Consider the following 25979-nt stretch of genomic DNA (forward strand, 5'->3'; position numbering starts at 1 on the left):
TCCACCTCCCCCTTCTCGGAGCCGTCTTTTGGCTTGTCCATGAGATCCTGAGCTGTCATTTTATTTTCTGAATATCCACTTCTGTTTTCTGTGGCAACACCTGCAGATCAACATTTAGCCCGCCACCCAGATGGAAACCCCCCCACCCCCCCACACACACTCTACCCACGGACCCAGGTATGGACGCACATGCGTGCTCAGCTCCTCCATCCTCCTCCAGGGAGCTCAGACAACTCCAGCTGTTTTCTGGTCCTGGCAGCAGAAGCAGCAGCAGAGCCTCTCATGTCTGTTCTCTGACTGGAACCAGCACTAACAATGCTGCTGCTGCCAAGGAAGGATTTGAGTGGCCTGGGCTGCAGAGAAGACTGCTGAACTGGGGAGAGATGGTAGAGCCAGATGCTTCAGGCTCCATGAAGCCATCGGAGGGGAAGGAGCTGGACTTGGAGTTTCTCCACCTGAAGTGTTTTGTCCCCATTGTTGACAGCCACATACTGGTATTTCAAGACTCAGCTCACGTATAACCTCCTCCTGAAGCTGTTCCTGACAGGCTGACCATCTCATCTGTCCCTGTACAGTCCTGGTCTCATTTAATTGCATATCTGCCTGCTACCCCAAACTCATTAGATTCAGACTTGGAAAGGCACAGACCTTAGCTGATTCATCTTTTATCTTAGTATCTTGGCACATGGTAGGCATTCAATAAATATTGGATAGATGAATGGAATTCACTGCTCCCCTCCCATGGGAGAAAGTAGCAACTGACTTTTGGTGGAGGGGGAAAAGAACAGTGTCCGAATCGGTGTCCCTTTTCCTCTTTAAAGCTAACCTGGAAAATGAAGAGATCAGTGTGATGATGTGAGGATGACACTCCATATGGAAAATAACAGAAAACAGAAAACATCATCTTCCCCATTTGTAAGATTTCTTCAGGTCACCAATAGGTAAGTCTGACCCTATTTATAATATAAACCTTTGAGGAAAAACTCACGAGTGTGAGAGGAGACTGTTGTATCAAGGAAGGTTGTACTACTAGCAGGAAAATGTGGCACATATCTATTCAACGGATTAATACAATTCATGTTCCAGAGTAAAATGTTTCAACATTTAAAATATTTTGACATCGGGGGGCCAGGTGGCTCAGAAGTTGAACACCCGATTCTTGATTTCAGCTCAGGTCTTGATCTCAGGGTTATGGGATCGAGCCCAGCATTAGGGGTCTATGCCCAGCATGGAGCCTACTTAAAAAAAAAAAAATTAAAAATACAAAAAATGGGGGCGCCTGGGTGGCTCAGTGGTTAAAGCCTCTGCCTTCGGCTCAGGTCATGATCCCAGCGTTGTGGGATTGAGCCCCACATTGGGCTCTCTGCTCAGCAGGGAGCCTGCTTCCTCCTCTCTCTCTGCCTGCCTCTCTGCCTACTTGTGATCTCTGTCAAATAAATAAATAAAATCTTTAAAAAAAAATACAAAAAAATGTTTTAATATCAAGGGATGGTAAGGACAAGATAGAACTGTGTTAGGTTCATCACTTGCATGACCTCATCTTAATTCTCATAAAAATCCATAAAGGAAATCTGATTATCTTCATTTTACAAATGAAGACAACGAGGCTTGGAAAGGAAGCCATCCTGGTACTAATACTCAACAGAGCTTAGATTTGAACTCAAATCTGTCTGGCTCCAAAGTCCTTTCTTCACTCCTCTTGGATCCTCTCAAGAGCTGTTTTGAAAATATTGGCATCAAGTTTTCGGAGATGTTTAAAAATAAAGGTTGAATATTTTTGAGCATGGACGATGGGCCATGTATGAGGCAGGACCGTTTGGTGGATGAATGAACTGTTTTCCATTCAAGGAGCAAGTATCTAGTGCAGGAAGCTGACCCATGACACAGGCTGACCAACAAACAGCGAAACGAGCTGCTGTGATGGGGACAGTCATGGGCTGCTGGAGAACTGAGGGAAGGAGTGGTTGGTTGGATTGTACAGGGAGAGCAGGGCGAGTTCACAGAACAAAGGAAGGTGGCATTTGGGGAAGACGCCGAGGAGGTAGGGGGAGGGGTCAGCAGGCGTTGGGACACTGCAGAGTAAGGGAATGTGTTACAGGGCCGGGTGGAAAGTTCGGTGAGGTCAGGTCATGGCTGGACTAGTGGAAGGTGAAGGCGGGTTGGAGCCAGTCCATGGAAGGCTCCAAACAGGAGCCAGAAATTGCAAAGGGACAATTACTGAAGGTTTTTGAGTAGGAGAAGGCAAAGATCCAATCAAATCCTTGACTAAAACATCCAGAATTGTTGCTGAATTCATCCTGACACCAGATCACAAGCTCATGAAGTACACAAAATAGAAAAATATGGAAAATCAATATTTTTAGTCAAGACTCAAAACAATGTCCTGCTTACTTCTGAGGAAACACGGCAAATGAGGGGATTATGCCTGAATCACTAGCTCAAACCCGAGCCGCTCTCTTCCTTCCACATTGGCCAAGAATGATCCCATTCTCATGATTCGTAAGACAACCTCATCAACCCAAAAACCCGGGGCAACAAAAACAATCCTCCCCGCCCCCCCCCACAAAAAAATTCCAGCCAGGAAATGACAATTCCTTTCACTTCCTTCCTTTCTTCAGAGGCTGGCCCGTGAAGATTGCTTAACTGTTCTGTCTCTGATATACCAGGCGAACATCCTAGAGTGGGAATTGGATCCTGATGGCTTAATTGAGTTAAAAAGAAAAGTGTAGATTATCTAAAAGCCTCTCGATGGTTTCAGAGTGGCTCTCACGTCTCTGAAAGCCCAGTGGCGGCTCTCAGTTTCTTGGTTAGGGAGGAGCTGAATGAATTTCCTAGCACAGAATTCAAAACCACTGAAAGTCAGCAGTTCTGAAAGACTGCAGAAAAGGGCTTGTTTACATTCTTCTCTTGGGCTGAAACCCATCTATTTAAACTTTAACCAGAGACAATTATAAAACCGTGGTTAGCCAGGGATGGCAGGCTGCACAAGATGGGAGACAGATGCCAACATTCTGGCCTTGGAGGAGGAAAGATTGAGAATATTTTGAGGAAGGAGGTCAAAGAAGAGCTACAAAGGAGGTTTTGGAAGCAAAAGGTGTCACCTAGGCTCGTCTTCGTGAGAACAAGGAGGGGGGAAGGGGTAGTGGAGGGGAGGTGGGAGGAGACAGGTAGGGTGGGCATGGAAGGAAGACCGAAGCTTCTGATGGTGTAGGTGGGACAGGGTCTGTCACCATCCCGGCAGTTCAAAAGTCCCACCCAGGCAGCTCCACAGTTTACACCGTTTTTCCCCTCTTGGGTCAAAAGTGCACTAGCCCAGGGAGTCAGCCCCTCTGAGAGGCGCCTGGGACAAACACACCCAGCCCACCAGGACACAGGCTCTCTTCCCCGAAGGCCCAGCCTCCTCTCCAGTTCAGGTTTTCCTGGCAAAGACCCATTTTGGAGCTGACGAGCAGTGCAGTGATGTCAGAGGAAATACCCCACTTGACAAAGGACTGTGCTCCAAATTGCCAGTAAACTGAACTCTTTAGCCTGCCCTATTGTGAGTCCTAGGATTTGGTGAGTCCTAAGAACACACTCAAAGAGAGACAGTTGTTGCTGCAAAGTGAAGTTTTTGTTTTGGATTTGAGGATGTCTGTGGACCCGACATTGACATGATGGCCAGTTTAGGTGCATATACAAATGTGGGGAGACCTACAGAACATCGGCTCCCAGATCTCTGTGTAAAGGAGCCTGACATTTCACTCTGAGATACTCGGTCTTTTTTTTTTTTTTTTAACTTTTTGGTTTTGAATATTCCTATTAAGATGCAAATGTATTATACAGAGGAGAGCCCATGACTCAGATGTTGTCAGCTAATTTCTTAACAGGAATTCACTTTCTCCCAGGGCCAGCAGATTAGAACTAGGGCTCAATAGGAGGTAGATCCAGAACACATATGTGGAGACGGAGAATGGGCAGAGGCCTTGGATTTATGAGCAGGAAGCTGGCAGAGGTCGTGAAGAGTCCAGAGACAAATCTCTCTCTGTCCAACGAGGAGACCCAGTCCTTCAACATAGGTCAGAGTTCGTGCGGACAGCAGAAAGCCAAACGCATCCCAACTTCCTGTGAAGCTTTCTTCTCTGCTAACCCAGCTTTTACCAGGGAAAGCCATTTGGGGCGCAGCCAGAGGGAGATAGGGAAGGTCAGAGGATCTGCGGATGCTCAGGGCCGTGGCATAATCTTCCAGGGCAAAGAGGCCAAAGTCATGGGCTCCTCTCCAGTCCCGTTTGCTCCTCTCACCGGAAGATCTGTCCTATAGCTCTGAACTGCGCTCCCAAGTCCAGCCAACCATCTAAAAAATTCATGATGCTGTTCACAAGGGTGTGGGTGGAGAAGGTGGGGACAGCTCCCTACCGACTTGCCCTGACCGGGGGAAGATCCCAGGGTAACATCATTGCTCATGGGGGCTGAGGGAGAGCACGTCATACAAGGTGTGGCATAATGGGACATTTTATTTTTATCAAATGTATGCTAAAATTTTATTTCCTTTTTTTTTAAGATTTTATTTATTTATTTGACAGAGAGAGATCACAAGTAGGCAGAGAGGCAGGCAGGGAGAGAGGAGAAAGCAGGCTCCCCGCTGAGCAGAGAGCTCCATGCAGGGCTCCATCCCAGGACGCTGGGATCATGACCCAAGCCGAAGGCAGAGGCTTTTTTTTTTTTTTTAAAGATTTTATTTATTTATTTGACAGACAGAGATCACAAGTAGGCAGAGAGGCAGGCAGAGAGAGAGGAGGAAGCAGGCTCCCTGCGGAGCAGAGAGCCCGATGCGGGGCTCGATCCCAGGACCCTGGGATCATGACCTGAGCTGAAAGCAGAGGCTTTAACCCACTGAGCCACCCAGGTGCCCCCCAAAGGCAGAGGCTTTAACCCACTGAGCCACCCAGGTGCCCCTAAAACTTTATTTCTTAAAGTTTGCGTGAGTAGAAATTGCTCTCTGGTACCCTGATCTCCAGAGAGAGAGAAGGCCTGGTTCTTATGTCTTCTGCAGGACGGAGCCTGTGAACACATGATTGCTGGCAGGTATCCCAAGAGCCACCCAGAAATTTCAGAGGGATACACACATCGCCCCGCTCCTATCAGAGTGTGTGATACCCGGGAGAAGATATCTGATAAAATCAGGTCTGAGATCTCCAAACGAGATCCTAGGAGACCACATACACCAGAGAGGCAGCGTCATGTCGGTGGCCCCCACTATATGGAAGTAGAGCAGCCTACAGACCCTTCCGTAAGCTGAAATGGACTGAAGCAAAGAAGCTATTACCATCAATTTATATAAAAAAAAATAACCTCTCTGAAGCTGATACCTCGAATACCTCTTGCTAACGGATGCTAACCCACAGATGCTCACAGACACAGTTCGAAGCTCTGGGGACTCGGTGCCGAGACGCTGGGTGTCGTTCTCGGGGAAGGAGCTTGGCGCGGCCGCTCTCGCGGCTCAGGGTGCCCCCCCCCCCCCGCCTCTGCACGTGTGGGCTCTGTGTGAAGCAAACGCTGAACATGTTGCTTTTGCTTTTCGCCTTTTTTTTTTTTTTTCGGTAAAAGCAAAAATCCTCTTCGGATTTCTTTTGGTTAACAAAACCAAGTACTAACGTAGGTCTCTTGTAAAAGTGAAGGGGTGTCATCTATACTTTCAAAAAGCAAGGGTGTGATACCCATAAGGTGGTTAAAAGCGTGAATTCAGGAGCCAGTCTGTCTGGGTTCAGATGGTGGCGCTGCCACTTACTAGCGTAGGGACCTCGTGCAATCACTTAACCTCTCTGGGTCTCAGTTTCCTCCTCGGTAAAATCCAGGCAATAGTCATTCCCAGTTCATAGGGTTGTTGTAAAGCTTAAGTGAATGAACATTTAAAGGGTTACATGAGTTACTAGTGAAAAGCACTCCGAGGGACCCCCGGGTGGCTCAGTGGGTTAAGCCTCTGCCTTCGGCTCAGGTCATGATCTCAGGGTCCTGGAATCGAGCCCCATATCTGGCTCTCTGCTTGGCAGGGAGCCTGCTTCCTCCTCTCTCTCTGCCTACTTGTGATCTCTCTCTCTCTCTGTCAAATAAATAATAAAATCTTAAAAAAAAAAAAAAAAGGAACATGATCAAATCTCCAGGCCTGAAAACCTTGCTTTGTTCTATGATTGACCGTGTTTCCAAGAAGGCCTGGGTTAGCTCTGGTCTGCACATGGCCTCCCAGCATACCAGCTTGAGGAGAAAGAAGAAGGATACCCTGATGCCTTTCTCCTCCAGACTTCTGCAACTTTAGGCAACGCACTTCTGTGCTACTCTGAAGCCTAGCAACAAGCATGCGCAGGGCCAGGACGTAGTCAGAACCAAGGATGGGAGCACTGTCCAGCACCTGGGCCAGAAACAGGAAATTCCTCAGTGCTAATGCCTCAAGCCCTTGGCAGGTTCCTTGTCTGTGCTGTAACTAAATACCACACTTACCTGTCCTTCATGGATACCAGGCACAAAGCCAGGTGTATAGAACACAAGGAAAAGCCCTAATTGAAAAAGGTAGGAAAAGCAGAGAAATGAGCAGGTGGCAGGAAGAAGGATCATGGCAAATGAGAAAACAAAGACATGAGGGAAAAAAGTAAAAAAGCGGAAATAAGTACAAGGAAACTTTTTGGTGTGTTTTTGTTTTTGTTTTTGTTTTTTTTTGTCTTTCTATTTTTGACCAAGGGGGAAGAAAACAAACAAAAGAATAAACTAAGCAACTGGAATCAGAGTGAGCCAGTGAAGGGAGGGAACAGGCGGCAGAACTGCAAATATATGCTAATGACTTCGTCCTTCCTCCTGCGCCCCGCAAACATGGCTCCAGAGCCCATTTGTACACTGGCCTTATAACGATGTCACCTCGCAGACTTCCTTCCACTTTTTTTTTTTCCCTTAACAAAGTCCATCACAACTCTGTTTTGGGAAGTAGAAACAGTATCTATCTTTAGGAAATTTAATTGCCAAAAAAAGCTCAGATAAGCATAATTGAGAAGTAAAGAATAGTTGGTGTGACTAGGACAAAAATTAAATCACAAATATTTGAAATTCTTCCCCTTCTGGGCCCTAAGGGTAGAAGTGCTTTTGTTTGCTGAATTGGCTCACAGAGGACCTGGCCTTTGCTGTGTTGCGTAGGATGTTGGATGGGGAGAAGCCAGAGGAAGGTCAAATATTTGCCAAGGGCCTACTATGCATCAGGCATTCTGTTAGACGCTTGAAACTTAAGCATGAACGGAACAGGCCCCTCCCCTCATGAAACTAACACTTTTTATTTTGACTCTTAAAAAAACTATAGTAAATTGCACATAACATAAAATTTACCACCTTAACAAGTTTAAGGGCATAGTTTAATAGTGTGAAGTATGTTTACACTGTTGTGCATCCAATCTCTAGAACTTCTTCATCTGACCAAACCAAAACTCTATGCTCATTAAAGAACTCTCTCCCTACTCCCCCCACCCTCCCACGGCCTGGGCAACCACCATTTTACTTTCTGTTTTTATGAACTTGATTATTCTAGGTATCTTGTGTAAGTAGAATCATATAGTATTTGTGTGTTGTTGTTGTTGTTTTTAAAGAGTTTATTTATCTACTTGAGAGAGGGAGAGAGAGAGAGGGAGAACAAGCCCGGGGAGCCACAGCAGGGAGAGGGAGAAGCAGGCTCCCTGCTGAACATGGAGCCCAATGCAGGGCTCAGTCCCAGGACCCTGGGATCATGCCCTGAGCCTAAGGCAGATGCTTAACCAACTGAGCCACCCAGGTGCCCCTAGTATTTGTGTTTTTGTTACTGGCTTATTACACTCAGTATATCCTCAGAGTTCATCCATGTTACATCCTATGTCAGGATTTTATTGCTTTTTCAGGCCAAATAATATTCCACTATGAGCATATGCCACATTTTGTTTATCTATTCATCTGTTGATGGACACTTGGGTTGCTTCCTCCTCTTGACTACTGTGAATAATGCTGCTGTGGACATGACTGTGCACACAGCTCTTTGAACTGACACTCTTTTAAGAAGCTTATCCCATCATATTTGGATTATTTATTTGCCCATCACTTGGCCTAACTAGACGGTTAGCCACATAAGGACCTGTGTTATTTACCTTTGTAATTCCAACTTCCTATCCAATGCTGGCACATAGTAGGAGCTCAATAAATATTTGTTGGCAAAATAATTTATTTTTATACTTCTTAATCTCTACCGCTGCAGCTGGCTGTTTTACATACTTTAATAAATAAGTTTTGCAATTTTAATGAATGCTATTTTGATTATATTTACATACTAAGCTAGTTTATATAAGGGGATTAGTATAAAAATCTAAATCTCAATCAAAATCCACTTTCTGGATGAAATGCCATTGACAATTGCTTCTCATTCACTTTGCTTAAAATCAGCTCTTGCTGCTCTTATTCTTCTCCTTCCGTTCCTTCCTTTTCAAGTCATACCATTGCCTAGATATTAAAGACCTTCTTAGGGGTCTCCTCAATTCATGAGATATTTGGTTGAATAAAGCTAGCATGGGCCCAGGCTTTGGTTTGCTCAGCTCAAAAACTTTCATTGGAGGGTCATTTTGTATGAGTTCCAGGATGGACAAGGCACAGCCCTACTCGGGAGGAACTCACAGTCTTGCGATTCTATCTGGTTATTCTTGGTCACAATTAAACCATAAGCCTCCGCTTTCTCAGGTGTTGAAGATAATATTTACCTCTGTTTCCCACACTCAGTTGACAAACACAGACATTATAGCATTCATGAAGTATAAGGAGCCGAAGAACATAGTGAAAATTCTGAGTAGGATTGCATTTGATAATTACTATCAGAATTATTACTGATAATTACTAGCAGAAGCTAGTTGTGTAATTTCTTACAAAATAGATATTCGGAATTGTGATTTCTGGTCAAGGAAACGTTGTTGTATGTGAACCTTTGAGGGACTTGATCAACTCCAAACACAAAGCAATGGTCTTTAAAATATAAAAGAGAAGGATGAGAAGAAACAGTTGGACCAAAATGTGAACTCTTCTAGGAACCAGGAATGCAAAGCAAGAGACTGATGACATGGGCCTGCTGGGGTCCAGGTCTGAGGCAGAAGATGCTGGAGTGGGGCTTCTGCAGTGTTAGAGAGACTGAAAGTAAGGGAAGTGGGTGGGAACCAGAACCAGGTTCATTGTTTGAAACTAGTAGTTTCAAGACTGGGACTAGACTGAGAACCTCCACCCTCCCACACACAAAGTGGCTTGTTAAAGAGGCTAAAAAAACGCTCACCACTGCCTGAAGATGGGCCTTACATTACGGAAGGATCAGGCAGGAAGGCAAGGAAGGACACATGACAGGAAATTGGGTCACAGTCTTCCATGATTGACTCTATGGCATCTCTATTGTCACAGTAAGGGAAAAGAAAAGAAAAGCTCTCTTTAATTGGGTAATATGATTGTCTGTAAAGAAAATCAAACACACTATACTGAAAAAATATTAGAACTAAAAAGACAACTCAGTAAGGCAGCAGGATATAAGATCAACAAACAAGATTCAGTTGTAATCCTATATCTCAGTATTTATCATGTACAATATTTAATAGCAACAAAAGACACCATTTTTAACAGCAATAAGTGATGAATTGGCTAGGAATAAATATAACACAAAAGTGAACTTTTAGCTATAAATAAAATGTTGATTTTCATGTATAAAATATTTTTGTGGAGCAAATTAAGATTGAATAAGTGGAGACATATACCATATTCATGAATTGGAATATTCATTAAAATAAATTCATTAAAATGAATGAAGATGTCATTTCTTCTAAAGTCAATGTTTAATTTCAATGCAAAAAAAAAAAAAAAAGAATTTCAATGCAAACCCAGTTTTAAAAATCCTAACCTGGGGCGCCTGGGTGGCTCAATGTGTTAAAGCCTCTGCCTTCGGCTCAGGTCATGATCCCAGGGTCCTGGGATCAAGTCCCGCATCAGGCTCTCTGCTTGGTGGGGAGCCTGCTTCCCCCCCTCCCTCTGCCTACTTGTGATTTCTGTCTGTCAAATAAATAAATAAAATCTTTAAAAAAATAAATAAATAAAAAATAAAAATCCCAACTTGACTATGTAACATGGAACAATGATCACTTAATTCATGGAGAACAGTAAAGGGTTGAAACTAACTGTAGTAGGTGGGGGTGTCTTTGGCTGCAGGTGAAAGAATATATAACTTAACGTGGCTTAAACAATACCAGGTTTATTATTTCACATCATGGGATGTCCGGTGATAGGTCACTTCAGGATTGGCTAATTCAGCAGCACAATGACATCACTGAGACCTGGGACCTTTTCATCTGTCTGCCTCGCCATTCTCAGTGTGCTAGGCTCCAGCTTGTCCTCTCAAGATGGAAAGATGGTTGTTACTGTCTCACCCATCATTTTTTCTTTTAGCTCTGTGCAAAGAGAGGAAGGACAAGTCTTCTTTTGTACCTTTTTAAATGAGAAGAAAACTTACCTATTCGATCCCATCTCCGCCCTAACACAATTCCATGTAGGTTTCATTGGCAAGAGATGCAACACATGCCTATGGTCAAACCAGTCCCAATGGAATGTTAATTACTATAATGGGCTTAAAGTAAGCACCGTGGGGTAGGGTTCATGTACACCTGAAAACAATTTATGTTTGGGTAGAAAGGAGAAAGAGACAATATCCTTTGGACAAATAATCAACCATAACACCCAAGGCAATTTTAAAAAGAATAAGTCACGGGTTTTGCCCTACCAAAAAAAAAAAATCAAAATCAAAATTTAAAACCAGAGGTAGCAGGGTGCCTGGGTCGCTCACTGGGTTAAGCCTCTGCCTTCGGCTCAGGTCATCATCTCAGGGTCCTGGGACTGGGCCCCACATCAGGCTCTCTGCTCAGCAGGGAGCCTGCTTCCCCCTGTCTCTGCCTACTTGTGATCGCTCTCTCTCTGCCAAATAAATAAATAAAATCTCAAAAAAAAAAAAAAGATACAACTAATACAACTAGAAGGAAAAGCTGACAAAGGATATGAAAAGGCAATTTACAGAATAGAAACCCTTATGGCCAATAGAAGTACAGGATGCTCAATCTCACTAGAAATGAAGGGAAGACAAAATAAAATAATAAAAAAAATTACCATTTCAAAACTATAAATAGGCAAACATTTTAAAATTTGAAAATGCCAAAAATTGAGAAGATGTGGAGAAACAGGACTCTTAGAAAGCAAGATGGTGATATATACTTATATAAATTCTAAAACCCACCAGATGCTCTCTTGCCTGGATTAGTGGTTTTCAACCAGAGGTGATTTTGCCCCTCAGAAAATATTTGGCAATGTTTGAAGACATTTCTGGTTGTCACACTGTGTATTGGGGGTGTTACTGGTACCTTCAGGTTAGAGGTGGGGGAGGCTGATAAATATCTTAGCCCACAACAGTTATATAGTCCAAAATGTCAATAATACCAAGGTTGAGAACTTCTGGCCTAGAAAAACTCTCACTTGGTGTGCACCAGGAGACAGGTATTTAAATGCTAATTGCAGTGTTGTTTAAATAGCAAACAATCCCAAACTCAAAGCAACCCACACATCCATAATGCAGGAAAACGGATAAGTAACTTGGTATTTCAAACAAGGGAATAATATATAACAGGTGTAATTAATGAATTAGTTCTTCAGGTTGCAACATGAATAAACCTAAAAAAGTCATGATGACTAAAAAGTGTACTGTGGCAAGTTATGGACAGAGCGATATAATATTCCTTTACAATTTACAAACACAAAGCAATACTATATATGGCTTATGAATATGTACATACAATATAAAAGTATAAAAACATGCACAGTAATGATTATAGGAACTCCAAGATAGTGATTATTTTTGGGAAATGAGGAAAGGAGGACAAATAGAGAAATGAATGAGATCAGGATTAAACAACAGGTTTCAACTCTACTTGCAAGACTTTTTTACAACAAAAACAAACAAAAAACCCTAAAAGCAAATAAATCAGATATTAGGATTTGTTGAATATGCTCATTAACCTATTTTCTATATTTTTCTGTCTGTTTGAAATATTTATGGTGAAAATATTTTAAAATATTTTAAGAGCTGCATTTGCTAGAATGAGTATTCTGTTTGTGTTTCAGGAGCATGGAGATGATGGAGGGCGCCAGTGTTTCCAGAAGAAACTGTGCCACGCCACAGGGAAACTAGAAAAGGAGAAAATGACCCCCCGCATAAAGGAGAGTTGTTTTTTTTTTTTTTTTTTTTTAAAGATCTCCTCTTCCAGGGATTCTTGGCAGGAAGAGTTTGCCTTCCTGCTGCACCAGTGATTGGTAGGCTATACCTCTGTCCATGGTCCTATTCTTCTGCTTCAAACAACCTTAGAAGACTTCAGAGGGAGGTTCAAATCTGCAATGTAGAAAGACATTGAAGTGGTCTAGAGAGGGCTACGAAGCTGAGAGAAGGTGAAATATTGTGGGTATAGCAGATCTTTTGAATATTCTGAAAGAAGTTCTGACTGTCTGCAGCAGATCCCACCAGCAGAAGGGGATCCTGCAGGACAGCCATTTTTGTGATATTGATGAATAGCGTCTCTCGATGGCGTGCGCTCTGCTTGAGCTTAAGCCTGCTTGGTAGGAGCGACACTATCATCTCCCTAACATTTCATACTTTTAATGAAAGGCCTTCTCATTCCTAGCACTTTTCTTCATTTTCCCCCAACACTCCTCTAAGACCAGTTGATGTTCACCTCTTCTTTTACAGTGATGAAGAGAGATTAACAGAACTTTCCAAAGACTCCGGTTCTTTCTATTAACCAATATTTTTACCTAAGCTACTGGGGATATATAAACAGGAAGAGTAACTCCACTGAGAAAGATATTTTTTGAGCATCCCATAGTAATCGCCTAAGAAACAAATTTTTTCGTTTTTTCTTTCTTTCTTTTTTTTTTTTTTTTTTTTTGAGATCCCAGGAGGTGTCTGGCACTGTGCAACGTGGTATGAGCATGAGAGTGCAGAACATAATGTTTGGGAACATAATGTTCCTCCAGGGACTTAAAAATTAATGCAGATCCAAAACTGTTAGAAAAATGTTAGTTGTAATAAATTATGGGAAAACAAAGTGAAAGGTGTGGGGGCAAAAAATCCTGAGCATAGTGACGAACCAGGGAACATGAATACAGAATATGATGAGCCAATTAACCTCAGGAGAACATGGACTTCACAGGATGGACAGAATGCAAGATACTTACCCTGAGAAGTCAATTTTGCAGACTCAGTTACTTGTCCACACACACAAAATCAATAGCTGTTTGTGATGGGGCACTGGCAAAAAAAATTTACTGTTCTTTCTGTAGATGGTGTCTAAACCATCCAGCATACGATGAAGGGCTTAAAGAAAAAAAATATGTGGGTTGGCAAACTTTTAATCTACAAAAGTGGTGATCTAGTTTTGGGTGATAGCTGTAATGGAAATAGGTGCAGTTGTGTTTGTAGATGCTGATTTTTATCAGCAACCAGAAACTGTGCTAAAAGCTCAATTTGGCCTACTTTAGGTTCCCTGGGTAAGTTAGTGGGGGAGTTTTCATTAGGTTATTTGTCATATGTCAGAAGAGGAAATAAAGAAATACACACACACTGTGATATATAGGTGAGAAGCTATCTTAATCGAAATAGTTCTTTAGTCTAGGATGTTTCCCTACCAAGGTGATGGAAAGTACTTGGAAGTGCAGGGATCTAACTGGTCTTCAGACTAAGCTTCCTTCATTGTTCCAGCCTTCCTGTTTTAACTACTTCAACCTTGCTAACCTGCCAGTACTAGGGGAGTTGGTTTTATTTATATACTTCTGATTTGGGTCAGCTTCTGATTTGGGCCTTTGTACCTTCATTCACTTGTGGTCATTGCACCTTCATTCACTTTTATACTCCCCCCCCAAATTTTCTTGTATTATAGTAATATGAAAAGATAAAAATGTCTAGAAATGTTTTTTCCATTGTGGAAGTGAATAATTTAGACTGTCACTTCCACATGGATATCTAATACACATCTCAAACTGAACACAACCAAAAGAGAACGTTTGATTCTTTCCTTTAACCTTCTTATATCAAACAACATCAAGAGGCTTAAATAGAGTTTTACTTTTCTCATAAACAAGATGTCTGTCAGTAGATTATTTCTGGTATTGGTTCAGCTGCTCAACTATACATACACCATCAAGGGCCCATTGATGGTATTCCCCTCTTTTTTCTATGTCACCATCCTTAACATGTTGGCTTTTAATTATAGTGGTTTTTGTTTCATAGTCACAAAATGGCTGCTGTAACTCCAGACATTGTAATGGTGCTCAAGATAGCCATATCTATCCAAAGAAGGCTTTCGCTTAGGTCTCATTAGCCAGAAATGAATCATTCTTGGCTGCAAAGGAGATGGGGAAATGGAGTAGCAAAAGAGAATGGGATTATTATGATTGAATTGTAGCAATCATAATTCATCACTTAGAGTGGACCTACTGTCACCCTCAACGAAGTCAGGGCTCTTTTAGCAAGGAGGAAGAGAAGAACAGCTGTTGGAAAGGGAATTGACACAGTCTACCATACTTCTTATTCCCAGCCTACCTGTCTCACTCAATAGCATCACCGTCTGCCCAGTGCCCAAGCCAACAATAGAGGAGAGAACTTTGAGCTCTTTCATTCTCTTATGTCTGCCATAATAGATGACCAGAAAGTTCTGTTGACTCTACTTCCCACATATACCCTTTTTAAAATTTTTTAAATTTTTTAAAAGATTTTATTTCTTTCTTCAACAGACAGAGATCACAAGTAGTCAGAGAGGCAGGCAGAGAGAGAGGAGGAAGCAGGCTCCACACTGAGCAGAGAGCCCAATTTGAGGTTCGATCCCAGGACCATGGGATCACGACCCAAGCCGAAGGCAGAGGCTTTAACCCACTGAGCCACCCAGGCGCCCCCCCCCCCCCATATATACCCTTAATCCACTCTATTCTCCCGGTCTTCACCATTGCTATCCTTGTTCAAGTCACCATTGTTCACCTGAATTACTAAAATTGCCTCTAAAGAAACAGAAAAAAATCACTTCCTCGCTTAAAACCTCCTATTGGTTTCCCACCTCACCTAAAATCCAAATTCCTTACTTTGACCTTCCATGCCTAAAAGATCTAGGTTCTGTCCACCCATCCAACTTTATCCTGTTTCACTTTTCTGTTTGCTCCAGACTTCCAGACCCTCCAGCTTCTTTCTTGTCCTCAGACTCTAACTTGTTACCACCTTGGGGTCCTTCAAACCACCGGTTTTCTCCATTTAAAGTGCTCTGCATTCTGATCTTTTCATGACCAGCTCCTCCGTGTTGTTTAGATCACTGTTCAGATGTCATCTCTTCAGAGAGGTCTTTGCCGGCCACCCAATCCAAAATGACAACTTGTTTGGTCATCCAACACTTCAATTTATTTCTCTGCGTTGCACCTATCACTGTGTAACATTATCTTGTTTACCTCTTTATGTATCATGTTATGAAATGTAACTATTTATTTTCCAACTCCTCCACACTAGAATATAAACTTGACAGCAGAGACCTTGTACCTTGTGTTCACTGCTGTTTTCCTAGCACCTAGATCAAGGCATGTGGCAGGTTCTCATCAAATATTTCTGAGGGAATGAGTACATGAGAGGAAAGATTTTAAGCGGAAACTTTGGCAATAAAAGAACATCTGTAACCCATTATCAGCATCCTTAGAGTTATCCTTCATAGAGCAAAATAACTTTGTTAGTTAAAGGATATAAAATGTGTTATGCTTTAAAGACATCACAATTAATAAGCAATACTAATTTCTTCCACACAGTCTCTTTCCTCCTGTGTCCTACTTTCCAAAGCTAAACATGCCACATGCACTCTTAGACTTAGTGCTCTATCAATGTAATTATTGACTGCCTTCTCTCCTTTAGCCCTCATGATATGTTTACATTTTCTCACCATTTTCTGAAGTTCTGGGACAATATAAAAGAAACATTTGGGCCATGTCCTCCTTTCCTCCATTTTTTCTGGGGGTGGTGGTGCAGGATTTCACGAAGGGGAAAAACAAAATGTCCTTGGAAGAATAGAGAAATATTTAGCATCTGAAATTTTCTGCCTTTTGGTGAGGTTTTCACATTTCTGTGTATGTTCTTCCTAAAGGCTAAACCATTTGCACTCCCTTCACCAGAAAACCAGACTTTTCATCAGGCTGTCCTTCAGGCAAAATGTTAAAATTGGAGGGGTGCCTTGGTGGTTCAACGGGTTAAAGCGTCTGCCTTTGACTCAGGTCATGATCCCAGAGTCCTGGGATCGAGCCCCGCATCAGGCTCTCTGCTCGGCGGGGAGTCTGCTTCCTCCTCTCTCTGCCTACTTGCGATCTCTGTCAAATAAATAAATAAAATCTTTTTAAAAATGTTAAAATAGGAGAATATGCAGCCTTCATTCATCTCTTTCTATGAGTCTTGAAGTTCTTCCCATACCTTCTCAATCCCGGGGTGACACTCTGAAGGACCACTTCTAGATCAGCCCCTGGCCAGGCCCATGGGTTCAGCCTGCATCGCAGACATCCCGTGCATCTGGCAGGCATTGGCACATTGAAATTGTGTAACAGAAGCTTTGAGAAGTTCATCTCCACACTGGGGACACAGCATTCTGGTGATGGTGACCCAGCATACTCCCAGATATCCTTATGTTTAGAAACGTCCCCAAATACTGCTCATAAATTACATGCAAAGAATCCCTGGACTTGCCCATAGAAAATAGCAAAAGGATTCCCACCCTCAAAGGTCTTCCGTGAATATATTCTAAGCAAGAATAAACTGTTCCTCCGCACTTAACAGGATCTCAGCCTCTTGCGTGTCTTCACCTGCCATCACCCTCCGCCCCCGTGAACTGGTGAATAGCTTCCCGCCTACACCTTATCTCTTGGACATTCATAGTCCCCAGAAACATAACATGTCCCAAAATAGCCATGGGCATCATTACTGATCACGCATCCATAAACAAATGTGGGTCTGGACACCCCCAAAATACATATATTAAAAAAATAAACCATATACCAATATTTCTTTAGAAACAAAAAACAGGAATAATATAAGTAATTAAATTACTTGATTCAATACTGTTGGGAGTCTATTTCCAGATTATATCTCAAGTTAACTGGGTAGTTTTATTTCCTTAGGTTATCAGGATTCTTTTTTTTTTTAAGATTTTTTTAAAATTTTTTATTTATTTCTTATTTTTTAAATGATTTATTTATTTATTTGAGAGAGAGAGAGAGAGCAAGCACAGAGGGAGGGTGAGAGAGAGAAACAGACTTTCACTGAGCAGGGAGGCTGATGGGGGACTCCATCCCAGGACCCCGAGATCATGACCTGAGCCAAAGGCAGATGCTCTACTGACTGAGCCACCCAGGCGGCCCTGGTTATCAGGATTCTAAACCTAGCTCCCTAAGAATCCTATCTCCTGAATTTCAGTCAAATACTAATCTAGGTACTGCTTCAGTCACTAATCTAGATACTGTGGTGAAGGGATTTTGCTGATGCAATTGAAGTCCCAAATGAGTTTACTTTAGGATACAGGGATTATCCAGATTGGCCTGGGTCAATCAGATGAGCCCTTTCAAAGAATAGATTCCTCAGTTGGTTACAGAAGAGGAAGTCAAAGAGATTCTGAATCCGAGAAAGATTTGAGGGTGACTGCTGGCTTTGAAGATAGAGAAGACCACGTGAGACGGAATATTTGTGGCCTCTAGGAACAGAGAATGGTTCTCGGCTGACAGCCAGAAAGAGAAGAGGCACTTCAGTGCTTGGGTCACAAGGAACTAGGTTCTGCCAGCAATCTGAACGAGCTTGGAACCAGATTCTTCCCCAGAGCCTCCAGATAAGAGTCAGTCTGACTAATACCTTGATTTCTGCCTTGTGGCATCCTACGCGGAGAACCCAGCCAAACCCACCCAGACCTCTGAACTACAGAAGTGTGAGCTAATAAATGAGATGTAGTTCTAACCCCCTAAGTTGGTGGTAATTTGCTGCCCAGCAGGAGAAAACTAATATATCACTTTGGTTTTCACATCTCTAAGTAAAGGTAATAATGTCTGGCTCTGTCTTAGAACCACTCAGAAAACAAATATTAGTAAGATTTAATTGGTATGATTTAAGTTCAATCAGAAAAGAAATATGTTAAATTATTTTCAAGATGCTATTATTTTTAAAATTAATTATAACATGCATTGAGGTTCAAGCCAGGTAATTAGACTTAATCCTAGTTAGGTCTGTTTCTCATATTCATTGCAGTGGCAAGACAGGGCTAACTTTAGAAGCCATCTCCGATGAGTTTAGAGTGTGGAATTTTTGCTTCAGGGAGCCATGATTTAATCTGCAGTTTCTTCATTTCACAAAACAATGTTGGCATTTTATAGATATTTTACTGGATACCACATCTCCAGGTCAACTAGGGGAATTTTTTTTTCCCCCTTAGCTGTATTTCCCTCTCTGAAATACTTGACCTTTACCTTGGCAAATTTGTTGAAATTCATCAAGCTGTATTCTGACATTGAGAAAATTATGAGAGAAAAAGCATAATATGATTGTACCTGTTTTAATAAAATGGATCATTGAGATAAGAGAAAACCAAAAAGTGGGGCAAGAACATTCTGATCACATAATAATTCCCTGGGTAAACAGAGATATGAATGGTGCTAAGCCTGCTAACCCAGATTTCTCCTCTTTAGAATGATGGGTAACCATGGAGCTCTCTGTTGAGCGCAAGCCCAAGACCAGATGTAGTTTAAACAGAGTGACCTGGGGAAGATAGAAGGAAGCAAGTAAAGTAAGTGGGAGGTTGTACACAAGGTGAGAACATTCCAGTTTAGGGAGTAGAGTTTAAATACAGAATGAGAGATAGAGCTTGGTAGTTAAAAGCTATACGACTGTAGGCGAACTACTTAAATTTCCTGAGTCTCAGTTTCCCCATGTCTAAGTAAAGATAGTTTTTCAATGTTCTTAGCACAGGACCTAGGACATGGAGTCCTCCATAAACAATGGCCGCATCAGGATCATGCATTGTCATCCTTCCGTCCTTGTCCAAGAATCCTGGATAATCATCGCTATTCTAATGGATGCTAATAGCCCCGCTGGCTGGTCCAGGGCATCGTGTTCAAAGCAAAAGGCCCGATGTCCAGGCCAGAAGTCTAGCGCAAATACTCCCTTAGGGGAGGGAGGGACAGAGAGAGTGGATCTGGCTATGGAAAGCTTGTTCCTCAGACAAGGGCTGGGTACTTAATAGATCTACAGAAGGAAGGACCTGTGGGCCAATATTCACAAATAAAAATCTCTTTCTAAAACAATCCAATTTTCTGGCCCAATCAGTTGACAATAACTTGGCCATTGAAAATCTCATTTTTCCAACATGGTCCATTTTCTTGGCTTTCCTAAGTCATTAATTATGACCATGTTTTCCCAAATGTGGAAATTCCCCTTGCGCAGATGTGTCTGCTGGCCAACCCTCCTTTCCTGAGGAGCCTCCACAGCACAAAAATATTTTTGTTTTCCCCAATTGCCCACAGGGAAAATTTCCTCACTCTTTATTTCCCTCCTCCCTTAAAGCCCTCTGGCAATTTCCAGGAATCCCAGTAAACCAGAATCACTGAGATCACTGGAGAGCCTTTTGGAGGTTCTACTTCTAACATGGCAAAAGAGAATCCCGAACTTTAAATTTAACATTATTAAACCAACCTTAAGAGTTCCTTTTAGTGACCAAAGGCAATACCACTGACATCAAAATGCCTCCCACGCCTGCCTGAGAATATGACTCTGGGATTTGGGAGCTTAAATTATAACCAGAAGTGGCCGAAGCGATTATCCCTGTACCTAGATAAAATGCCATTATGTGAAATACGCTTCAGACACATTAAAGCCCTATACGAATGTAGGCCTTTGGCCAAGGGGATATACGATCCGAATAGGGAGTGATTATTCAAATCGTAAAAATTTGTTAGAATTTACTCTGGTTAACTGACTCATCGTTGGGGTTTACAAAATGCTCTGTGTGGGGCTGACAATAGTATAGGTACTTACTCCAGAGATATTTTGTTCTTTCCAGAACATTCCTCAAGAAGCATTCCTGTGCCAGAAACTAAATTTAGCTGGTGGGGGGGAGGGGTCGATACGGTGATGGATCGGATTGGGTCTCTGCCTTCAAAGTCTTTACACTCTAGTAAAGTAGGTGTGTTGTACACACTCTCCGTGGTTCTCAGGTAGGGGCAAGTTTCCCTCCACTACCCCCACCTCAGGGAGATTTGGCAATATCTGGAGACATTTCTGATGATCAGAGCTAGAAGAAGCGGTGCTATTGGCATCTGATGGAAAGAGGCAAAGGATGCCTTTTCAACATTCTGCAATGCACAGGGCAGCCCCCCACCACAAAGAATTACCTGGTCTGAAATGTCGTCACTGCCAAGGTTGAGAAACCCTTAATTAGTGACAGTGCCTAGAACAAAGGGCTTGTTGGTTGATTGATTGATTGGTGTTGGTGCACCTGGTAAATGGCCTCATTCCAGTCATTTTAAAATTGCATCTGTGCCTACCCCATTATAACTGTTAGAAATCTTTTGAATAAATGAGTACATTTAGACAGGTATTAAACAAAGCATGAGACAAAGTGTCAGTAGGCAAAATGAGTGATAATTTAGAGTGAATTGTTAACTCAAGAGGACAAAAATTTTCTAGCATGATGCCACCATATAGTAACCGCTCGGTGAATGTGAACTGAACATATTTAGATAACCTTGCCACACTCATTTGCTTAAAGCTTAAGGTGCACAATATTGAAGGATCTTATCTTTAAAGCAGTCTTGGCAGTAGCCTTTCTTCCTGGAAATACTTCACTATAGAGTGCTTGAGTGGCATATTGTACATAAAGGGATAAAACTATGAATTTTTAATAATATTATAGCATTCAAAATTGTCACTAATTCAAATTGGTCCTTTCTCTAATGTGCCTAATTAGTGAATGTTAAGGAAGTGTGACATGTCAAACATTGAATAACTGAGGTGGCCACTTACCGAATATAGGGAAGGAGGAAGAAGTATTTTGTGAGAGACAAAACATTTATATGATCTAAAGAGAAACGAGAGTATGGAAGAACTATTTTGAACTGTGGCCTTAACTTCTTTACATAGAATGTGGATTCTGCTGCTTATATATAATAAAAGTAAAAACACGTAGCAGAGGCATGGACTTTGCAACTGTTGCTTGATATGCATAAAACGCCTACAATCAGGGAACGGGTAAGTGCCACTCTCAGTTAAGGTTCAAGAAAAATGAAACTGTATCTTTAAATTAGAATATGTCCATAGAAATATAAGATTTAATTTTCTAAGTTTGTTTATTCTCCCCCCCCCCCCCGCCAAGAAAAATGATCAGGTGGTCTCATGTTCTGGGGTTTATAAGACAAACAGAGCTATTATTGCACAGAAAATCTGTACTTTTGATTAAGTAATTACCTTCAATTGTGATTATGTGGGTTACCAAGGAAATATTGGCTTTCTTCTTCCACCTATTCGACCTGTATCTTCCCAACGTAAATTGGTGAGTAAGTCAGGAAATGGCATCTAATTTTGTATTAACGTTAGTCAAATGTAGGTAGGAGGAGAGAGATACCATTAAAATTTTAAATAGAAATAACTGGGATAATCTGCCATTTGGATAATCAGTATCAATGTTCCCTGAATTTAACAGAGATAATGGAGGCCACTATGTCTTTGATTTTTGCAACATAAAAGGAGCGAAATTTCCTTCAAGTTTGAAAATTCCCAGTTAAATCTTTTTCCCAAAGTGGCTTTAATGAGGAATGTTTACGAGTGGGGAGGGGGAATTTAACTCTACTTTGCATAAAGAAACAAAAATTATTTCACCCCTGCAAGAGAAGGAATCTTATGGAGGTAAATTTACTAATGGATGAATAAAATTAGAAGTGACATATTTTTTTAAAAGCATCAAATGCTAGAAAATTAAAAGAATAAATTTTGGCTCAGGGGAATATTTAGTATTCTCAGAAAAAGGTATCACCAGTGAAAACAAATCTTGATGTGACATGTAACAACCGACATAGCCCTGGCACTGGCCATTCAAAATAGATGTTCACTTAAGCAGAATGGACAGTTGGTCAAAAACAATTGGAATGGCCAAACTAATATGTACCAGCTAAATGTCAGCCCTGCATATTTTATATGGCCATGAGACTCAGTAGAACGTTGATTAAATACCTGCTAATTTCTATTGAACTCATCTTCTTAAAATTGCTTATGGACTGAGGAGTCTTCCTTCCCTTCACTTCTTTTCATCACTATAAAAAGTTAGGTTTGGGGTTTCTTTAAACCGTCATCAGTAAGACCACCCTTCATTGCCTGAGTGCAAATCTCTTTAAAATTCTAAAATATCTCTTATTTTCATGTCTGGAATGATATTCCCATAAAATCTGTGATGGTTATTTTTAGGTGGTGAATGAGTGATGGATGGGTAGATGGAACACAGATTACACCACGATGAAAAAAAAGTGATTCCTAATCTGCTACCCTTTACAAAATCAACTATTTTTAAATCTCTGTTACTCATCCAGGATCCCCTAGTCTCAAGCAAATAGAACCCTTTAGCATCTGCGAGAAATGTGGGGAGGGTATTTTTTGTTTTCTTCCTTGCATTCTTTTGTGTTGCTTACATTTTTTCAATGATTTTTTAAAATAATTGAATAAATAAAAACTACCATTTTTAAGTCTCTCTATTCTATTTATTTAGCCAAAATTATAGTTTGGAGTCTTCTATTAGCTAATTGATTTTCTGAATTTGCTTCCCCGAACTCAACACGATTTTCGTTTTTTTTAGGACCAAATTTTTAATGGATTTATTTTAATTCTGGCTGGTTAACATATAGAGTTGTATTACTTTCAGGTGTACAATGGAGTGATTCAACACATCCATACATCACTTGCTGCTCATCATGACAGCGCCCTTCTTAATCCCAGCACCTATTTCATCCATCCCCTCACTTCTAGTAACGTTCAGTATGTTCTCTATAGTTAGGAGTCTGTTTCTTGATTTCTTTCTCTCTCTCTCTCTCTCTCCTTTCCCTTTGCTCATTTGTTTTGTTTCTTAAATTCCATATATGAATGAAATCACATGGTATTTGTCTTTCTCTGACTTATTTCACTGACATAATACCCTCTAACTCCATCCATGTTGTTACTAATTGCAAGATTTCATTCTTTTTATGGCTGAACAATATTCCATTGTGTATGTGTGGAGATATATATATATATATATATATATATATATATCTCCATATAAAAATTCCAAAATGTGTATATATATATATATATATATATATATATATATATATATATATATGCCACATCTTCTTTATCCATTCATCAATTGATGGACAATGGACTGCTTCCATATCTTGGCTGTTGTAAATAATGATGCTATAAACAGGTGGCAGAGAAGGCATGTATCCCTTTGAATTCTTTGGGTAAATACCACTTTCATAACCTCCCACAGAGCCAATGTGAAAAGGCAAGATATCAAACTGTTTCCAGAGGGCACACTATCTTTGAGAGATTTTCTTTTGTCATTTTTGCTCTTTGTGTTGTCACATTTAGTTGTTTCATAATACTGCTAAACTCTTCAATTTCCTTTGAAAGGAGTATTGCCATATGTATAATTTAGGTAACTTGAGAACACATTGCTCAGTGGAGATGGTATTTGTAAGTGTTAGAAAGATCCCCAGATAAAATAATCTCAGAAATTTTCCTTTGTTGTACACGTGTCAGAGTGACAAAGTGGGATGGATTTGGGAGAGACTTGGGAACTACTGTGAAATCGAGGCTTACAAATTCTTTATACAATTTTCCTTTTTAGAGTCTGATTCTCATGGTGTGATGGGACACCATGGACTAGTAAAAATTCCAAAATGTCTTTAAGCGAAACGGTTCAGCCTCTTCACACTTCTCGTGGATTCTAAAGGGTTATATTTACTTGAGACTAGGGGGTCCCAGATCAGTAACAGAAATTCAAAAATTGTTGATTTTTTTAAAGGGCAGCAGATTAAGAATAACTTTTTATTTTGCATTGTGGTGTAATGTTGTGCTCTATCTATCCATCAATCAGTATATAAGTGTAAAAAAGTCGGACATTTTTGTCACTGCAAAGTTTCAAGGTCAGACTGGATGACTATCAGGTATGTTTTAGAAAAGACATTAAAAGAAAACTTGACTAATGTGACCTCTCAATTCCTTTCATCTTTAACTTCTGTGCTCTGAAGTTCACCTTCTGATCTTATGGCAGTGATGCTTCATATCAAGACATATGTGTTTTCTGACTACCTTCCTCACTTTGCCTTGAACCACAGCTGCTTCTTCCAGGAAAGAAAGTGGGTGGGTGGGAGAGCAGTCGTGGAAAGCTGGAGCTGTCCAGCAGTAGAAGGAATTGCCCACACTCTAGGTCCCAAGCAATGAGACTCAGGGCAGGTTGGAGCAGGGCTTCAGCTAGGCCACCCTTGACCACGATAGGGGCATGTATGCATGCAGAAGTATTGCATATGTTTACTCATCCTCATCCCAAGGAGATCTTTCCTGTTTTCTATATTGCTTTTGATTTAAAATAGGGTCAACAGTCTTTTGAGTTGTGTATGGAAGAAAGTACAAGGGTAGGTAGAAGATTTGAAGAGGACAGAAGGCAAAAATAGGACTATTACATTGTACCAGCAGGCTTTCAGTTTGTTGATTTTGAACTATTTAGCCAAACACACACACACACACACACACACACACACACACACGGTAAACATGCTCTATCAGTAGATGGGGTCAGATCTACAGCAGCTTCATTATTTATATTTTGCAATCAGTAATACAGTTACTGTAGCACACCATTTGAAAAAAAAAATTGTATTGAGTATTACCTTGCAAAGGCTTCCCAGAATATACAGCTAAGAAACTTAAAATTTATATAGAATCTATAGCTAAGAAAATTCAAAATTTTTAATTCAAAATTAAAGTTTATCTCTCCTTAAAACGCTGCTCAGTCTTTCCCTTTTCAAGTGGTAGATGAATTCACTTTGATGTGTGCCCACTTGATTGAGGTGGTGAGGAATGATGTAAAAATCTTTAAGCATGTTTATAATTGTTTTTAATAAGCAGCTGGATACCTAGCCCTTATTTCCTTATATTTTCTTCCAAAATGAAGGATCAATGTTTCCACAGATATCCTAGATTTGAGAAGAAAGAACTTTGAAGAAACATCTCATGCAGCTCCCTTATACTGGGCGATTAAATGGTAAGCCAATTTTATAGGTGAAACAACTGAATGTGTTGAATTGCTCTGAGTTTTTTAAACAATTTTTAACTTTATACAATAACACATATTCACTGTAGAAAATTTGAGAATTAAAAATACACACACAGATAAAATAAAAATCATCCTGGGGTAACTATTGTTTACACTGTGATGTATCACTTCCTAAATACATACGTATCATCATATATGTATTCATGTTCAATATTCTTTGAGGAAAAAAGAGAAGGCAAACTGGAAGAGCTGTTGGTCCATCTGACCAAAGCTGGGAATCAGTGTCTAGGTATTTTTAACCGTCTTCTTTAACGTGTTCCTACCCTTGGACCTAATCTGACAATAGATTATAAACAAGGTGCCAAGTTCCCTATTTACATAATAGCACTAGGGTTGTAAACAATTCTTTACCTTTATTTTCCTGAATAGAGACCCAAGACATTGTAAGGGGAATATGATACTGCAAACATGGCTTTATTTTTGTGAGGCAATACTGGAGGTCCCCATGTTGGCAGCTGCAAAGGCAGTCACATGCTCAACAGAGCAAAGAGTCCTACAAAGGAAGAAGTTAACTTTAGCTTTGAAAATCCT

The 25979-nt window shown here is 40.9% G+C and overlaps 1 protein-coding gene and 1 long non-coding RNA gene across 2 annotated transcripts in view; one reads left to right on the forward strand and one right to left on the reverse strand.

The window, feature by feature from the left end:
• The window catches only part of MKLN1 (muskelin 1), a 345476-nt gene that overhangs the window by 256858 nt on the left and 62639 nt on the right, over positions 1-25979 (reverse strand). The gene's annotated exons all lie outside the window — the stretch shown is intronic.
• LOC123951365 lies at positions 857-25370 on the forward strand. Its single transcript, XR_006820464.1, has 3 exons — positions 857-941; positions 12163-12351; positions 25304-25370. It is a non-coding gene; the product is annotated as an uncharacterized LOC123951365 (long non-coding RNA).

This window comes from Meles meles, chromosome 10 (assembly GCF_922984935.1).
Source record: "Meles meles chromosome 10, mMelMel3.1 paternal haplotype, whole genome shotgun sequence".
NCBI lineage: Eukaryota > Metazoa > Chordata > Mammalia > Carnivora > Mustelidae > Meles > Meles meles.